We start from the raw sequence: 6,415 nt of genomic DNA, 5'->3' as shown, positions 1-6,415 counted from the left end.
TTTTAAAAGTTTCACTAAAGTTCCTTCTGCAAGTTGTACAAAAGAATATAATCCTCAATTTACATTTTGAGGAAAAAATTGATCCGCATAGAACTATTTCGGATACATAAGCGATCACAAACATTGTACTGACCTCCAAATCGAATCGAATAAGTATTTGTGTAGGTACTTGGATAGGCTGTCAGAAACCTCCTTCAGTATAATACTGTTAATTGTGATATATTTAACTTTTACTTCTATTAAAAGAAGCTATATTAAATCATCAGAAGTAAATTGCTCAAAATAAACAATTTTATAAAATATAAATAATTTATTATATAAATATAATATGCATTTAAAAAATATGGTGTATCATTGATAAATACTTTATGGTATTCTTTTGCATCAAACTGCATTTAATGCAAATAGATATTAAGGAACACAAGCTGACTTAAGTTGGGCTCAATTCAACATTCCTTATATCCTAAAGCTTCCATATAGCATAAATAATGATATAACATCTTTAACTTGTCCTCTAGTTAGCCCAATATTAATGTAAGCGTTCATTTATTAAATAAATGATTTTTAGCTAAGAAATCCTGCACAATCGGAAGGCCGGTATGTATTTTTGGATAAAAAATGGGATTGATGATGCCCAAAAGCGGCTGTGCAATAATTTTTCCATTCAATAGTGAGAGTAAACTCAAGTGAACTGCTACCTGAACTGCTACCTGAATCTACGAAATGCGAATAATCTGTATAGGATTCAGTTCTTTTGTTGAATAATTTTTTTAAAGATTCAGTTATTTTATTAAAACAGTTCAGTTGTTGGGTTGGGGACTTTGCAGTTGTTCGTGTGACCTGATTATAGTGCACTCAAAGTAGCAAGCTAATAAATTACTCTGCGATACACAAATATATGCTTCTTCACTTGAATATATTCATAATAACTTAACAAAATTGTCAAAAGGGGATATAAATATTTGTTTGAGGTTGAGTTATATGTTCTAAATATGGGAAACTTACGGTATAAACGAACGAATCATTTATGAAACTGAGTACGCTCACACACTAAAAAGAGTCGTTCAAAAGAACAAATGACAAAGGACTAGTCAAGGATCCTCTAGAAGAAATACACTGGTACAAAAATTGAAAGAGGCAAATATGATGTAAAGGATATTACTAGCAGGAAAATGCTATCTTTAAGCTGAAAAATGAAAAAGATTTTATTTATGTTAAAATTCTTAACCTAAACGATTTACTATTAACTATCCTTATATAATTGATAAATTAGATGGTATGACTTGGCGTCATATTATAGAAAACACGCAACCTCTTTAAATATTAAATGCTACTATGTCTCTCTGAGAAATTGTAATTTGTCCTAGGAAAGAATAAGATTGTAATCTCTACTAATATAATTATTGATTCTCCTAGGAGAGATCATGATCATGATTTCTACTAGGAGAATCAACAATTCTTCCAGATTTCAATATCTACTGTTATATATCGATTAATATCTCATTAAGACCGAAAGTTAAAAAATATTACAAAATGAAGGAAATTTTTACAAACTGTTTTTAAAAATTCCTGAGCACTTAATGCTAAACTTTAAGTGAAATCGAATAATAACTTTTCAAAATACTGGCACATAGATATATCTACGCATCGGCCGGATAGACATAAACAAATCATACACCTAATGGGGAAAATGTATTTTCTTACCAAATGTTTAAACTTTCATTTACAGATATATATAAACTAAATACACCAAATATTAAAACCAATTAATATAAGTTTTTTATTTTCTTCAGGCTTGTGAACGGAACGCAAAATTGAACGGTGTTCCATGGAACGTGTGTTCAATTAACGGAACGCTGAACTTATCGGATTTTTTTTTTTCACCCTGAATTTTGAACGCTAAAAATAAGGTCTTAGCGATTCCAATTCTTAAACCGTTAGAATCGGATCCGATGCATTTAGAACCAAGACACCGCTTCATTTTTTTGTCAGTCTAAAGTACAGTCTAATTTAAACTATTTAAGTCTACATTTTTTTTTCATTCTCATAGGAAAAATTATTTATTTCATTCGCACAGATAATCATTTCCTGTTGCCTTTCATTAATGACGACCAAAAAAAATTAAGATACTAAATGTAAGCACATAGTTAGTAACAGGTTTGTACCGGAAGAAAAATGAATAAATCTTAATATTCATGAAGATACGAAGAAGAGAAAAAGTTCATGAGATATTAACAGATAGCAGTTAAAATTGTTTGTATAAGGCCTTTTTTCACTAATAGTACTAGGATATTTATCGAATGCTCGTAAAATGACTTGCACTCGATAGTTTAAATATCAGTTTAGTCTTACATGGTACCTACTCTGGACACTAAACAAGTTTTGGTTCTACTTTTAACACTTAGTCTCCCCCCCCCCCTCCTAAAAAAAATAGCACCATGAGTTACTCACAAGAGTTGTTTATAAGTGAGGATAATAATGAGGCCACTCCTGGATCAAGCAATTTGAACAGTCAAGAGTTATTGACTTAGTTTTGTTCCAACTCAAGAACTTCAAATAAAGCTGAACTAAGTATTCCCAATCTGTGGCCCTATGTTAAGGAATATTTTCTTTTAAGTCAACCAATATTACGGGAAACGTCGGGGAAGGGTAGGCCAACGCTCTGTTTCAATGCCTCCTCTGTATGGGCAAAATGGCATTGGTTAAGGCTCACATATCTTCCAGAGGTAATCTAAGTCGACATATTAACAGGCACCATTCTTCCAGCATGGAACCCTTCAAGAAATTTCTTATTCTTAATAGTAAGAAGAGAAAGAATATAAGGAATGTGGACAAGGAAACCCAACCTTCCGTTCTGTCTTTAATGTCCAGTACAAGCAAAACTCATGGGGTGACACAAATTAGGGTTTGTGGTAGAGACTGGGAAGACCTTCCAATTTGTCGAAGATCCTAGTTTCGTCTATCTAATAAAAACTCTGCAATCTAGAAGGGAAGTTCAATCTCGCTACAAGATCGTAGAAAAAATGGGGATGAAGTTTCCCAAGACAAAGATTTGCACTGAACTAGAAGTGGCGGATTATATATTTTCAATTACGTGATGAATTATGGCAAAAAAAGTAAGGCAGTGTAGAATAACGCCATTACAAGTAACCCTAACCCTATAAATACAAAAATTAAAATGTTGAGTTTCTTATATTGTTGTTCTTTTTGTTTCTTTTGGAGAGAGGAGGGGGGGGGGGCTATAGTGACTTTGCCTCCCAGAGGAGACCCCGGAATGAAATAACAAGAGACATGTGCTGAGATAATGAGTACCTTCTATTATTTAAATAGTATTTCTTGTTTTTGGTTCTCTTTTATATACAGTGTGCGACAGCAAAACGCGACCTTTTACCTTTTAGTGGATATGTAGGGTTGTGGGAATCGTTGAAAAACAACGAATTTGATTGGTTGAAAGAGATTATATATATATATATATAAAGGAATGAATCACGTTGTACCCTTGCATCTTCTTAACAACTTTTCCTCAGTATTGTACTAATCATCATCAAAGCAATCCCCTTATTGCTCTCTCACTTGCATCATCATCAAACCAAAGAAAACGTGCCCTTTTTCATGGGGTTCTTTCTAACAACGGAGGTACTGATGTGTGGAATTATGATTTGGAAAATAAAAGTAGATCATGCTTTTTTACCGTTTCTCGTGCCCATCTTGTTCTTTATGGCAAGTAATCCGTCACTCCAAAACCTACCAATCACATCAAGAACTTAAAAGTCTTCAATAAACACAAGATTCAAGGAGACGAAGGATAATTAAACGGTTCATCTTTCAATTTGGACGTAGCACAGTTATTTGTATCGTGTAACATCCCTTTAAATGTTCCGGATCATCCCAATTTCTCCAAGTGTATTAAAATATATATACTGGAAAAACTTCTCCAGGTCGATGGGTCGTTATCAACTTGGTTGTGGAAGTATGTCAAGGAGTTTTGAATAGGATAAAAGAAGAGGTAGAAGAAAGGGATATTTTCGTTGCACTAGATGAGACAAGAGATCATCAAGGGAGGTCAATGACGGCAATTTTGATTGGCCTTCAGACGGACATTTCTGTGGGAGACCTTACCTTATTTACTTGATTGATATTCAGATTGCAAACGCAAAAAATGTAAAGAACATTGTCATAAGCTCAGTTTATAAGTTATTGTTGATCACAAAATGGGATGAATGTTTTGTTGTCATTTAATTGTTAACTCGTGAATATTAACAATATTTTTTAAATAATTTGTTACTTTATTATCTCATTTCTATTCTTAAGATTTCATGCCAAAGTTATCTATTCATCCTTTGGTTGTCACTAAAAAGATATAAGTACACTTCTTGTAATGATGGGTTTGATGTTCTCTAACTAACAATATATTTTGTTTTGCATAAATTTACAGAATATAATATACATTTATAAAGTTATTTATAGGGAAGTTATATATTAATAATATACAACAATCCCTTTTCCTTCATCTGTAAATAAATAAATAATTTAAGTTAAAGATCTATTCTAAACGATACTCTTTTAATTAGGTTGGAATCGATATTTACTTTGAACTCTTGAACCAGCAACGGATACAATTGTACCACTGTCATATGTAGCTATTATATTTTGGAAGTAATTTCCATGGACATCCCAACTCATCGATGGGTAATTTATTCAGTTAAGATTTTTGAGTAGAGTTGATGATCAAATTAGAGTTTTCTTTTAGACACCAGCATACTCTTGCATAGTGGCCTTTCTTGCCTCATCTTGTGCATTCGACGCTTTTTGCAAGCAAACTTTCCCATTCTTATGAGGAAATTAGAGACCACACTGTCTACACAATCTTTCTTGGTTCTTGTTCCACGATCTCCTACACCTTTGACTTCTTCGATATATATTGAATCCACATGACTTATATATTGCGATAACACTATATGATACTTAATATAGTAGACTATTTTGATTATTCTTTACTGTTTCTACTATTTTCCATTAATATACACTTCAAATATTTTATTTGCACCATCAAAACATCTTAATTGTGCTTCTCTATACTGACGGACTCCAGTCAATTGGTTAGACGTCATCCTTGAATGTTCTTTCAAATAGTAGGTATATACTTGTATATCAGGTCTAAAGATGATTAGATATACTTTTTAAGAACTACCAAATGCACGATGTAATGACGGGTTTGATGTTCTCTAATTATATTTGGTCTCACGAGTCATAAGGAGATTGGGAGTGAGGCTTGATGTAATTGTCCATATGATGTAACATCACGAATTCATTATCTTGCAGGTGGAATCATATTTGTGTATGTTTCATTGTAGTGATTCGTCGTTATAATATTATACACTTTCTTTAGGACTCTTAACAAGGAAAGGGATTCCGTAAAGTAGGAGCCGTACATTGACTTTGATGGAATTGCACAAGAGTTTCACCAACCCTTTTGAAATCTTTTTCGTAAACCCATTTTGTTTTACCAATAGGAGATACAATAAACCTACGAACCACCGGGTCAGAACCATTTAATGAAACCAACAACCTGATAGAGCCCAGAGTCTTGACCTTTCCCCCACCAAAAACCTCTATTGGACCCGTATTCTTGATCAACTTTGACATATCCACCAGATGTTTCGGTAAAATATTTACGTTCGATCCAAGGTCGAGTAACATTTTAACTCTTCTCCCATTTATCCTCAGGAAGGCATAGGCCCTATCCCCTACTCCATCATTCAACTGGAAAGAGATGGAAGAACTAGACAGCGCAGATGACGGACAGCATACTCTAAAATGGCCCATCTTCCCACACCGGGAACACTCCTTGCCAAACGCAGGGCATTTTGCTTCTGGAAAACATGGCTTCTTCCACAAAACTTGCAGTTCCCTCTGTCCATCTTTGGATTCGTAGCCTTTTTGCGTCGACCACGTCCCTTTGGAGCGACGGAGACCTTTTGGCCCCTTATACTTAATTATGCCATTACAGTTTCACTCGATTCCATTTCTTTGGCGTGGCTGATGGAGGTTTCCAATGCTCTGGCTAATGACAACACGTCTGTCAATTTCGTGCTACCTCTCTCGAAGACAGTTTGGCGGAGCCGTGGGGACGACGTGTTCTTAACCACCACGTCTAGAATAATTTCGTCTTCGAACGAAACTTTGCAGCTCCCACACGCAAAGCGAACCAAACTTTGCCTGGCCACGCAACCGAGTCACGTAATCATCCACAGGCTCCCTGACTCCCTGTTTCATCTCAGAGAGCCGGAAGCGTTCAAACAACAGACTTTCCGTTGGGGAGAAAGCATCCCGAATTGCCCTTACCGTCGAGGTGAAGACGTCCTCCTCAGGCAATGCAACAATCTGTATGGTGTTGAACCATTGTTGGACCTCT

Source organism: Lepeophtheirus salmonis, chromosome 13 (assembly GCF_016086655.4).
Source record: "Lepeophtheirus salmonis chromosome 13, UVic_Lsal_1.4, whole genome shotgun sequence".
In the NCBI taxonomy this organism is placed as follows: Eukaryota; Metazoa; Arthropoda; class Copepoda; order Siphonostomatoida; family Caligidae; genus Lepeophtheirus; species Lepeophtheirus salmonis.
Note: the sequence above shows the minus strand (reverse complement) of the source record.